Below are 13,228 nucleotides of genomic sequence, written 5' to 3'. Positions count from 1 at the left end.
GATTTAAGATCTCGGCGGAACCTGTGGCGCAGTTCCTTCTTAAAACGTAATCTGGTGAGCATTTCTAGAATCGCACTTGTATAGATGCAGCCTTTAATGTGTTGCTAGGTTAAAATTGATGACTTCTTGTATTTCAGTAGGCAACTGCCCTCTTGATTTTGGATTTAATTTCTTTATTACAGGGGCGCTTTTATGAAGACAGAGTCATGTTCAGGTACTTTGCTTGATGGAGGAAGCTCATTTCGGACTCTGTGATCTGCTCACCTGGAAAGGTCTGCTGTACTACTACAAGAGAGAAGTAGGGTCTGGAAGAAGGGACAATTTTATGATGCTTTGGAAGATAGTTTTTTTTTTCTTATACTGAAAATGAAAAGTAGTTGTTTCTATATGGACTCAGTCTTTGGAATTTGTATATTTATACATTTCAGTGAACCCTCAGCCATTCCTTCTGTATTGTAATTCAATTTCTCTTTTAAAATTCCTTCCCCACTTCTTGGACCTGCAGTTGCTGAACTCCACAATGGCTTCTATTGGAAAGTCTGTGACTGAGACCATTATTTATTTAGGAGCAATGAGCAATTCTTATATAAATGCAATAAAATCATTATGCTCAAACTATGAGAGAGAATTTTAAGGATAATTTAAGAAATCAGTCTTAGCTTGTTTCTATACACAGATGGTATTATTTATTTTCAAAGGAAACCCGCGAGGATTCCCCTGGTGTGCAAGATGTGCCTGAATACTTTTGATCAGCTTCCTGCTCACTTCAAGAGGGCGTGTATGAAGCACGCCACGGCAGAAGAGATCAGGTGGCCTCTCAACAGGCGAGGGAGGACATGATGAATCACCTGAAGAACGGGGTCATCATGGATTACCACAGAATAGAGATCAAAGGACACTTTGTGGGCTTGAAATACAAAGAAAATCATGTTCTATGGGACAAGATAAATACAAAACTTAAGCTTTTATTTTAATTAGATTTATTTATAAAGCATAAGCAATCATTTATTACATTAATATATGTGAAAATAACATTTTAGCATCATACGTTTAGTATATTTAGTCCCTAATGCTGAAAGAAATGATCATAGAACATGACATCTAACCTTACCTGCTGTGTTTTTAATCCCTATTGCTCAATGCACGGTGAAAGCATTGCATACATATGTCTGACAATGAGGAATGGGCCCCTGAGACAGTCATTTGCCTGTTTCACAAATGATCGTATTTTACTAGAGATTCTGTTTGGGATTCAGATGTGCATTCGGACAGCAATCCCTTTCAAGAAATGATACGTTCTGGATGAGGTCAAAGGTGCTGGAACACTGTATCTAGGATGTGTTTGCAGAGACTGTGTGTCTCCTGCTTCAACGCAGTGAGAAATAGATGTGCTCCTGTAATTCATTGGTACATGCCCAGGGCAGTAAGCAGTCTGAGGATTTATTTCCAGACGGCATAGAGCAGTGAAGCAGTGAAGTAGTGCAACACACTGGATCATTATATTATTAGAATCTATTCTACTTAAATTATTACATTATACACAATTTGAGTTCATTTTAAAAAGTAAAAGGTAATGAAAGGAATGCATTTTCGTAAGAAAGATAATACCGATATGCATGTGATAATCTTCCTTATATCATGTAGTGCGTCATTTGGACACTTTGTGGGATTGAAATACAAAGAAAATCATGTTCTATGGTACAAGATAAATACAAAACTTAAGCTTTTATTTTAATTAGATTTGTTTATAAAGCATAAGCAATCATTTATTATATTAATATATGTGTGTAGCGGCGAGGCTTATTAATAAGGCAGAATTAAGTGTTCTGAGCCTTCCCAAATGAGGCCCCATTTCTCTGTTCATCTCTGTGGTGCAGCCACAGAGAGACTATTCATGCAGGGTGATTTAAGGTCCTAGGACAGCTCCCAAAGGGGGATGCACTTAGCTAAGCCTGGCTATCATGATCAATGGTCATCCATTGGCGCCTATCTGTCTAGGGAGTGCCAGTTGGACATCTGGACTGCATTACTAAGTGTCAGGACTAAGTGACTCATATCTCACCTTGATCAATCAATCAGGGACTGGTAGGGCCGAGTAACCCACGTGGGACTCTGATGCCCATGGAACTTTCAGCCAATCAATGAGCTGAAGTTCCTCCAGGTAAAAACAGGCAACACAGAGAGCCTGTGAGATTCAGTAAGATTCAGAAGGGAGGATTCAGAGGATTCTGTGGACAATTCTAAAGGGAATTCAAAGGAGAATTCCAGGGCAGGGCGGCCCAGGAGCAGAAGGCTCCCAAGGGCAGGACATTCTCGCAGCGCGCCTCCTGACCATCCTGAGATTCAGCCCGGACAACCACGGAACGGCCAGTGTGTCCGAGTGCCAGAACTTTCCTTTGTTCTAAGAGTCTAGAGCGGAGGTTGCCAGAGAATAACCAGAGGATCCACCCGAGGTTAGCACCAGCAGCAGGCCTCGTGAACAGGTCGGAACTGTGGACAGCTGAATCACTATTCAGAACTAGCTCTTCATCAGAAACGAACCGGTCCTCTTCCTGACTTGCTGGGACCCACAGTCATCTTTTCTCCTGTGCACAAACTTTGCTAGTTAAAGCCCACAGTGAGCATCAGCAGCGCAGCGTCGCAAGCCGCACAGCACAGCCTGGCACGGAGCCAGAGAGCGCGGATTGGACAGCAACAGCCTGCAACTGTTTCTTTGTGCCCGCAGGAAGATCTGAATCCCCAAAGATTGGATGAGTATTCAACTTCAATGCATTACAGCTCGAGAATTCAATTGTTATCCCAACCAGTTGATATCAATTTAATTCCTAAGAGTTATGTACTTGTTTGAGTATCTAATGTAGAAGTTATAACCAAGTTCATTAACGAAACGGTCTTAATGAATGATATACTGAACGTATGTCCTCTTGATATGTGTAACACTTCGTAACTGACTGAATATATATCTTTTGTATTCTGATAACCCTCTCGATAAGATCTGTTAGGTTTACATGCATATTTTATGTATTAATAAATGTATCCTCGTGTATTAGTACCTGTGTGTGCGCGTTGTTTGAGTTATGTCACATGGTTGGATTCTAAAGCCATCAAAAGAATCAACTTTGTGATTTACTGCTACAATTAATAATTGTCTCAGTAAATGCCCAAACCCTACAGAACTGGTGCCTTCAGAGAGCCACTACATTTAATTTTGCTATGGCAACATTACATATTTGGCGTCCCTGAGCCGGTTTTCTTACATGTGAAAATAACATTTTAGCATCATATTATTACATACAGGTCTCTAGCTTCAACACAGTGATATATATATATACTCGGTGATTTATTGGTACATGCCCAGGTCAATAATCAGAATGAGGATTTATTTCCAGACGGGCTACAGGTAGTGTTGTGAAATACTTCAACACACTGGATCGCAGATTTAGACCCCCTGCACTCTTACTCCTTAAAAACCAAAGAAATGAAGATATGTAGCAATCACATTGCAACAGGGCTGACAGTGACTTAATGCTTATACTAGTGGACTTCTGGTACCTTTAGGGTACGGTGTTCCCTGAAGGGCTCTCAAACCCCGCATTTCAGATGCCTAGCTGTTTCGCTGATGTGTTGCACCTCAGAATCACTTTTAAACCTTACCTCTGGTATCTTTAATCCCTATTGCTCAACGCATGGTGAAAGTATTGCATAAATGTGTCTGAAAATGAGCAATGGGCACCTGAGAGACTCATTTGCCTGTTTCACAAATGATCATATTTGACTAGAGATTCTGTTTGGGATTCAGTTGTGCATTCTGACAGCAATCGCTTTCAAAAAACGATACATTCTGGATGAGGTCAAGGTGCAGGAACACTGTATTTAGGATGTGTTTGCACTTATTCTGTCTCTAGCTTCAACACAGCGATATATGTATATGCTCACTGATTTTTCGGTACATGCCCAGGGCAATAATCATTATGAGGATTTATTTCCTGATGTGCTAGGGGTAGTGTTGTGAAATACTTCAACACACTGGATCGCAGGTTTAAACCGCCTGCACTCTTACTCCTTAAAAACCAACAAATGCAGATATGTAGCAATCATATTGTAGCTGACACTCATTTGCCTGTTTCACAAATGATCATATTTTACTAGAGATTCTGTTTGGGATCCGGATGTGCATTCTGACAGCATCTCCTTATCGCGGCTTTGCCCTTCTCTTTGGACAATATCTCCATCTTGTGGTCGTTATTGGTAATGTCTAGACAACATCTCCATCTTGTGGTCGTTGTTGGTAATGTCTTCTTATGCCCTTATTTATTTTAATTCTCTATTAGTTGATTCTAGAATCTCTACAATGGAGATGAAAACATCAGTTTTATAGCAGACAATATGACATTATTTATAGTCCAATTAGAAACTTATTACCCTGTTTTTAACATAATAACAAATTAAAATTGATTAAAACTAAGTTTGGAACACCAGGGAACATAACAAATGATTTTTAGGAAAACCATGAGGTTCTCTGTGTCCAATGCCTGCAAGGGGAGAAAGCTAGAATCCTTTGATTTTTTCAAAATTTGAAAATAAACATCATATAACAACAGCTTTCATTCCTAGGAGTGAAAAATAACCATTTTTGAAGACATAGTAGTTTCTAAAACACTACAATAAAGTTAAAAACATCAGTTTTATATTACATTATTTTTAGTGAAATTAGTCATTTATTGCACTATTTTTAATAAAATCTCTAATTAAAAGTGATTAAAATTAAGTTTGGAACAACAAGGAACACACAAAAAAAAGATTTTTAGGAAAACCACGAGGTCCTCTGTGCCCGATGCCTGCAAGGGGAGAAAGCTAGAATCCTAAAAAAAGGTAATCAATTCGGATTAGTTTCCTTAGAGCTGGTTCAGAGTTTGCTCAAGAGTTTACCTTTCACAGATGCGCAAAGAAGAATGTTGGGGGTGCACGCTTCAAGGCGCCTTACAGCTGTAGGGAGTGATTTGAGACGATTCGTGGCGTGTGCTCATTCCCATATACCGTACGCCCCGGGGTGCAGTGCTAGGATGACGTACAATACCGCTTGGGCACGTAACGGCGTTATATGCAAGTGCGGGACGTGAGGGTTTTGCGTTTGTTCGTTTTGTTTTGCTCTGCTTTGCTTTGTTTTGCTTTCCATCGCGTTGGTAAGAGCATAAATAAAAAGGCGATTCCTGTGTCGACCACTAATGTAAGAGCTATTTCAAGTGCGCCGTGGTGCGGCTTTTCAAATGCTTAACAGGATGATTTTGCATGCACGCGTGCTTTCATGCAGTCGTGTGTGCAACCATGTCTGCTTACGTGCAAACGGGCGTGGTTTCATGTATGCAAAAAACTTTCCTGGGCTCTTCTGAAGCACATAAAATTATTTGGAGATATACATTTGTCTTATTTTCCTCTTAGGCTCTAGAATTGATAACTTTTTTTTCATTTTTGGCATTTTTCATCATTTTCCAGAAAGTGGTTGCAAGCCCGATATCATGCGAAGAAACTTCAGGATTCCGGGATCAGTCAATGGATTTTCTTCAAAGTTGGATTTTTGCACTCTGTGGACCAAGAGATGTTGTTCTATAATGTTTTTTTTTTTTCAAATTTAAAAATATCATTTTTTCATGGAGATTTGAATGGGATGGATTCACCCTCCTTTAGCCAGGACAGAGCTCCAGGAGCCTGGGTAGGATTCTAGCTTTCTCCCCTTGCAGGCACCTGGCACAGAAGACATCATTTTTTTCCTTAAAATCTTTTTTTTTTGTGTTCCTTGTTGCTCCAAACTTAATTCTATTCACTTTTAATTAGAGATTATATTAAAAATAGTGCAATAAATGACTAATTTCACTAAAAATACTAAAAGTAATATAAAACGGATGTTTTTAACTTTATTGTAGTGTTTTAGAAACTAATGTCTTCAAAAATGGTTATTTTTCACTCCTAGGAATGAAAGCTGTTGTTATATGATGTTTATTTTCAAATTTTGAAAAAGCAAAGGATTCTAGCTTTCTCCCCTTGCAGGCATCGGACACAGAGAACCTCATGGTTTTCCTAAAAATCATTTTTTATGTTCCCTGGTGTTCCAAACTTAGTTTTAATCAATTTTAATTTGTTATGTTACAAACAGGGTAATAAAGTCTTAATTGGACTATAACTAATGTCATATTGTCTGCTACAAAACTGATATTTTCAGCTCTATTGTAGAGATTCTAGAATCAACTAATAAAGAATTGAAATAAAAAAAGGGCATAAGAAGACATTACCAACAACGACCACAAGATGGAGATATTGTCTAGACATTACCAACAACGACCACAAGATGGAGATATTTTCCAAAGAGGCAAGAGGGGCAAAGCTGCGATAAGGTAAAATCATTTTTTGAAAGAGATTGTTGTCAGAATGCACATCCGTATCCCAAACAGAATCTCTAGTAAAATATGATCATTTGTGAAACAGGCAAATGAGTGTCAGCTACAATATGATTGCTACATATCTGCATTTGTTGGTATTTGAGGAGTAAGAGTGCAGGTTTAAACCTGCGATCCAGTGTGTTGAAGAATTTCACAACACTACCTCTAGCACATATGGAAATAAATCCTCATAATGATTATTGCCCTGGGCATGTACCAAAAAATCAGTGAGCATATATATATATATCACTGGGTTGAAGCTAGAAACACAGAATAACTGCAAACACATCCTAAATACAGTGTTCCAGCACCTTTGACCTCATCCAGAACGTATCATTTCTTGAAAGGGATTGCTGTCCGAATGCACATCTGAATCCCAAACAGAATCTCTAGTAAAATACGATCATTTGTGAAACAGGCAAATGACTGTCTCAGGGGCCCATTTCTCATTGTCAGACACATGTATGCAATGCTTTCACTGTGCATTGAGCAATAGGGATCAAAAACAGAATGGAAACAGACATGGAAACCAACGAGGATGGGATTTGAACCCATGCGTGCAAAGCACAATGGATTAGCAATCCATCGCCTTAACCACTCGGCCACCTCGTTAACAAAACTGGGCTGTCCCAACTGGGTTGGTGCGCTCCAGATGATCTTTTTCTTTTTTTTCCCTCGTACTCGAGGGTCATTTTCCTGTTCCACATGCGATTTCAACATTTTCCTTGGGAGATGTCAAGCCAGCAAGCCACTGCTGTGGTTCAGTGGCCAGCGTGGAGTTCAGTGGCCCTGTTGTACACAGAAAGCACATTGAGCTCCTTGGACATGAAAAGTTCCAGATAAAAGCCATTTGTCATCCTTTCTCTTGGTGTCGATGTTGCTATTGTATGTAAAGGTGGCAACTTGCTCAGCGAGCAGTCGGAGCACACACCGAATGCAGATGTGTCTGAGTGGTGTGTCCAAGTGGCTGCAAAAGGACAGCACTCCCGGGGCGCTGTGGCTTAGTTGGTTAAAGCGCCTGCCTAGTAAACAGGAGGCCCTGGGTCTGAATCCCAGTGGATAACCGCCTACGGCTAGACTTAATTAAATGCAAGTATTCATTTCCTGTCTTTAACACGACTTGTTTTTCTTAAAATGGATGCAACTTGCAAAACATGAAATACAAACCTTGCTAATCAGCGCTAGCAGCTGGCAAAAAAAAAAGAAGTCAGCAATGTTTTTTTTCTTTAACCTTAACCCTGCTAATGGAGAAGAGTTAAACGACCGAGTCTATGCAGCTTAAACGGTGTGCACGTCGGGTTCTTAGCTGAAAGGGTGGTAAATCACGCTCACCCCAGTCCTTAATCTTTTAAAGAGGATACAAAATTGAACCTAGTCGCCACATCACATACATCCTGTTCAATGATAAAAAGGTAACATCTATCCTCGCTCCAGAGTAAATCTCACGTTGAGGGCATATTTTTTTTCACTTTACCGTGAATCGGGCTCGGCTGCACAGAGGAGAGAGCAGAGCAATGAGGTCACGGGGACAGGGGAGTCACACGCTGGCTGTTTGAACACGCGGAAGATCACTGAGGGATCCACAGTATATGGACCCTCCGTGCGCAATCAGTCCGCACTCCGGACTCTGAATCCTGCCATCCGAGTTAAGATCTCGGCAGAACCTGAAGCGCAGTTCCTTCTTAAAACGTAATCTGGTGAGCATTTCTAGAATCGTACTTGTATAGATGCAGCCTTTAATGTGTTGCTAGGTTAAAATTGATGACTTCTTGTATTTCAGTAGGCAACTGCCCTCTTGATTTTGGATTTAATTTCTTTATTACAGGGGCGCTTTTATGAAGCCAAGGGACCAGGGAGCTGCCCCAGTACTGGGATGGCCAGTTCGAAATCATAGAAACTATTGTCAATTCCAGTCCCATGTCAGTGCGAGCAGGGATTTTGACATCTTGTTTTGCTATGTTCTGCACCAACAGGCAGGTGGCTCAGCCATTCCGTTCCAGTCTGGGGGTACAACAGACTGCTAGGTTCAGTCTGATAAACTGAGCTGATGGTTGGAAGAAAACCATCTCAGCGTCCATTCTCTGTCCCTTCTTTAGGACAAGGCGTACCGGAAACCCTGCTGTTGACGCAGGAACGATCAGGTCCGATTCGTTTACTACCTGGCAGGCCTGAGGAATCGTCTGACCTGACCGAATGTTCTTGGGGTCACCGCTTAGAGAGTGGGCATCTGGGTCCACCCGTTTCCACAGCACACTGTTTACTGTGTCCAGCTGGGCGCCCAGTCGAACCAATAGGTCTGCACCAATGCAGACCGAATGGGTCAGCTGAGGTGCTACCTGGAAGTAGTGAGCAAACTTCCTTTTTCCGATGGAGATGGAAGCTACACAGCTTCCTTTGCTCCAAATGGACCTATGAGGTGGGGGTGCCCACCACAGAACCTGTGACTGCGTCACCAGGGTCACCTGACAGCTTCGCGACAGGTCCTCGAACAGACCTTCACTGATTATGGACTTCTCAGAGCTGAGGCTAAGAATTACATCATCAACCTGCACTTCTGCCACCTGGACCCCCTCCCACCACCATGGGGTGGTAGTCCTGGACCCCCTGAGGTACCAGGGTGCACAGAAAGGACTCCCATTCATTACCGGACAGGGAGATCCACTCTTCTTCAGGGATGAAAAGGGGGTGTGCTTTACCTGGCGGGTCAAGCAGCTGCTCGGAGCACTGCTCCTGTAGTTGGGAGACCGTGGGAGTGCTGGCCTGGGCAGGACTTCCCTGTAGTTTTGGAAAGCAAGAAGAGACATTTATTCTCGTCCAGAGGAACCAGGAGGAACCTCCAACTCAGCTATAGTGTTCAGTGGGCACTGTGTGATCACAGCATAACCACTGAATCCCCCTTTTTGCTGTGCAACAGGCTTAGGGTTTTTGACCTGAGCCCACAATTTTCCACGCTGGCAGTCCACCAGAGGCTCCAGCCTGTCAAGCAGGTCTTGGCCAATGAGTAGTGGCTCTGTTTTTAACCTAGAGATGTAAACAGGATGCACCACGTTCATTGGCCCGAACCTAAGTGCCACCCACACTCGGTGTGTGATCCTGGCATGATCCTGGGTATAGCTGGAAATATCTATCTTACACGGTTCTACCTTAAGTCTGATGCCTTTTCCTTTCGCTACTCGTTTGAGCTCGCTGAGTAGATCGGCTGACATCAAACTAATTTCAGCCCCAGTGTCAATCAGTGCTTCTCTATCTAAGACGTTTTCAAGAGAAACCTTGATATAAATACGCCTTGCTTTGCCTTTCTGGCTGAGATTCCCTAAGAATTGTAGGAAGCCTGCCTTTTCTTTGACTTCAGGGGCGGGGTCAGCGCCCAACTCAGAGTCACAGCCTTCTTCCAGACAGGAACCCTCCCACCCAATCAGATAGACTGAGGGAGGGGCTTGGGACGGATCCCCGCCTCCTCCAGTGAGAAGGGGCGTGGTCCCCCTAAGCTCATTCACACTTCTGGCATTCGCTGCGGAAGGTTTACCCTGTCCTGATCTCTCAGGCAGGGCTTGTTCAAGCCTGGCCAGGCGGGCTGCAGTCGACTCCCTTCGTCCAGTCTTATGATAGACTCTGCCTGAGCCCTTGCCTTCCCCGTAGCGCTCACGGCGGCTCTGACGCTTAGTGCGGTCCTGCCTGCCTATTTTGCGCCGGGGCTTAGCGGGGCTTACCTTCGGCAATAGGATTTATACTCTCCAAGATGATATTTGCACTTTCTGGAGAGGCGATTTTCTCCACTTCAGTAGCCCGATTTCGTCGATTGCGTGGAGAGGGCTGTAGAATGTGGCGCCGTCTTTCCTGCTCCGTCCATGACAGGCGTGCTGGTCTCTGGAGAGAGAGCACGGTCCATCAGCGCACCCCAATAAAGGCACTGGAAGCAGCTGAATCGCATTGGTGAAGCTCAGCGCTGGGCCGCTGGGCACATCTGACCACAGTTTCCGTAGTGTAGTGGTTATCACGTTTGCCTCACACGCGAAAGATCCCCGGATCGAAACCGGGAGGAAACAGACCAGACTTCTTCTGTCGCCACGCACAAAAGGGGATTGGGGATTCGCCTAGTGCTGTGATCGAACAGACCCACTCACCTCTTAGTGTGGCGGGATCTGCACAGTGCATGTCGCAGCGCATCCTGCTTTCACTTCAATGCGCGTCCTGATGTACCCCGGTCTCCCGCGTGACAGGTGGGGACAGGTGACAGGTCCACGTGACAGGTCCTATACTAACGAGGAAGACATCGCTCTCTCCGACCCCCGGCATCGTGTCCCGACCCACCGTGCTGGAAGCCGACTCGTGCTGTGATTCCTTTACGGAGCAGAAATGACAACCGAGGAGCCGAGAGATCATTTCAGCATTTCGCGTCTGAACGGAAAACACAAACGACCAACTCGGAATGATTTGCCTTTGACGCTTATCAAAGCGTTCTTTGTGCATCGAACAGACCCACTCACCTCTTAGTGTGGCGGGATCTGCACAGTGCATGTCGCAGCGCTCCCTGCTTTCACTTCAATGTGCTTCCTGATGTCGAGTCGTGTGCCGTGCGGAGGCTCTGAAAGCGAGAGCAATGAAAAGGTGCACGACGCTGTGTTAGAAAACAGAGAAGTGAAAGGCAGTCCTTTCTCTAAGGAGGTAAAAGAAAAGCTACTCCCCGTCGGGGAATCGAACCCCGGTCTCCCGCGTGACAGGCGGGGATACTTGCCACTATACTAACGAGGAAGACATCACACGCTCCGACCCCCGGCATCGTGTCCCGACCCAGCGTGCTGGAAGGCGACGCGTGCTGTGATTCCTTTACGGAGCAGAAATGACAACCGAGGAGCCGAGAGATCATTTCAGCATTTCGCGTCTGAACGGAAAACACAAACGACCAACTCGGAATGACTTGCTTTGGACGCTTTTCAAAGCGTTCTTTGTGCACGACAACTGCGCCGCCTAGCAGATACAAATGGGTTGTACAACTTTGAAGTAGCAAATGGAAGAGGGCTAAGCCTCCTCTCTTTTAGCCCAGGTTCGATCTGTCTCCCAGAATCACCAGGGCGCACGCACACACACACACCCGTGCCGTTGAAGTACTCTGCTTCATTTCTAAGGGCAACTCAACATTCACTCCTACCCCGAGTGCAGAAAAGACAGCGTCTGCAGCAACAGCAGCTCAGGTCTCTGCACAGGAGCTAAGCTGCCCCCATCTCCTCTGCTCTGCGGCTCCTACGGAGTGGAGTCCTGCCTGGAGCCGTGTTTGCAGGCGGCGGCTCCCCGCACCCTGTCTGTGCGTCGTGTCCAAGAGCTCCTGGGAGGAAGAGAGAGCCCTCCGACTCGGGGGCTTTTCCACGGTCTGTGTGAGGAGGGGCGGGTGTGTCCAGCAGCTTATCGAGCGGAAGCCTGGGGCGGCGGAGAGCTGTGATCGTGCAGACCTTGAGGTGTCACCTCTTTGTCTGCTTTCCCGCCCTCCCTCCGCCCAAGCTCTGCTCCAAAGTAGCCCGGCAACCCCTCACACCTGCACGTGTCACAACCTAAGGTGTGGTCATGAGACACCCATGGGGTGTTGTTCTGTTCTTGCTAATTGTTTCCTGCCCGTCGCAGGCAGGAGTCCATGCGAGGAAGATGCGCTGGACAGAGCTCAGAGGGCGCACCTGGGTGGCTTTCCTTCTGAGTGACGTTCCTGCAACACTCTCCCGCTACTCTTGGTGCGCTCATGCCGCAACACAGGAAGGCTGGAGCAGGTGGCTGTGGGCTCTGTGCACCGCCGAAATAGCTCAGCTGGGAGAGCGTTAGACTGAAGATCTAAAGATCCCGGGTTTCGGTGTTTTGTTTCATCGCGCCCTTTGTTCCTCTCTCCAGCGCCCCCTGCCTAAAGTGACGCGTCCCTTTCTCAGCCCGAAACGCAAGCGAGACACCAGCAGCAGTCCCCGCAGGTTTCCGTGGTGTAGCGGCTATCACGTTCGCCTAACACGCGAAAGGTCCCCGGTTCGAGACCGGGCGGAAACAGCCTCGTTTTGCACGCTCCTGTACTTCACAGAGGTATTGAGCGACCGGTCATTTGTTCCCAATGTATTTCCAGTGCCTTCATGCACTCTTGTACCAAACGCACGTTCCTTCTGTATGCGGAGCCGATCATTTGCAATTGGGCTGTGCCGACAGATCAGGACGAGCTCTGTCGGCTCAATAGCAGCGCAGGACCTGCAAGAACAACAGAAAGATTAGCATCCAGCGGGGGCTTCTTAGTGAGCCCAAGATCTCATCAAGAATTGGCTCCAGCAACAGGGCTGGGCGCATTGTTCCATTCTCCGACCACTCTCGGTGTAAACAAGTCCCTCCTGGTCTCTGCTTGAATTGCACTTTCCTGCGTTTGCTTTGGTGTAACTGGCTTCCCCTGCATGGGCGAATGTGAAGAAGATCCTTAGTAAGTCATTGAAGAAACCCGAGAAGAGGTCGGAGTGGTCTCTGTCGTTCATCAACGATCCAGTCAGGCAGTACTCCTCTGTAAAGCGCCGTTCGTTCACATCAATTGGCTTTTTTTTGCCTTCATTCGTGCAAGTAGTAAAAGCAGACGCCCCTATTCTGCCGTGACCCGGATTCGAACCGAGGTTGTTGCGGCCACAACACAAAGTACTGACCACTATACGATCACGGCGAGTTACCGATACACACGTGGCAGGGCGGAAAAGGCTGTGCTCTCTTCGTGTGACATAATTCGGGAAAGTCCTGACGTTGCATTTCAACTGAGCCCCAGTATACATCGACCCTTCGACACTCTGAGT

The 13,228-nt window shown here is 45.5% G+C and overlaps 4 non-coding genes across 4 annotated transcripts; 1 reads left to right on the top strand and 3 right to left on the bottom strand.

Moving 5' to 3' along the window:
- Positions 1-6,964: 6,964 nt before the first annotated feature.
- Positions 6,965-7,046, bottom strand: trnas-gcu (transfer RNA serine (anticodon GCU)). Its single transcript has one exon. It is a non-coding gene; the product is annotated as a tRNA-Ser (tRNA).
- Positions 7,047-11,114: 4,068 nt separating this feature from the next.
- trnad-guc (transfer RNA aspartic acid (anticodon GUC)) lies at positions 11,115-11,186 on the bottom strand. Its single transcript has one exon. It is a non-coding gene; the product is annotated as a tRNA-Asp (tRNA).
- A 1,196-nt stretch (positions 11,187-12,382) lies between these two features.
- Positions 12,383-12,455, top strand: trnav-aac (transfer RNA valine (anticodon AAC)). Its single transcript has one exon. It is a non-coding gene; the product is annotated as a tRNA-Val (tRNA).
- Positions 12,456-13,029: 574 nt separating this feature from the next.
- trnah-gug (transfer RNA histidin (anticodon GUG)) lies at positions 13,030-13,101 on the bottom strand. The gene has a single exon. It is a non-coding gene; the product is annotated as a tRNA-His (tRNA).
- Positions 13,102-13,228: the final 127 nt, after the last annotated feature.

This window comes from Lepisosteus oculatus, unplaced genomic scaffold (assembly GCF_040954835.1).
Source record: "Lepisosteus oculatus isolate fLepOcu1 unplaced genomic scaffold, fLepOcu1.hap2 HAP2_SCAFFOLD_48, whole genome shotgun sequence".
NCBI classification, from domain to species: domain Eukaryota; kingdom Metazoa; phylum Chordata; class Actinopteri; order Semionotiformes; family Lepisosteidae; genus Lepisosteus; species Lepisosteus oculatus.
Note: the sequence above shows the minus strand (reverse complement) of the source record. Positions and strands in the feature narration are given on the sequence as shown.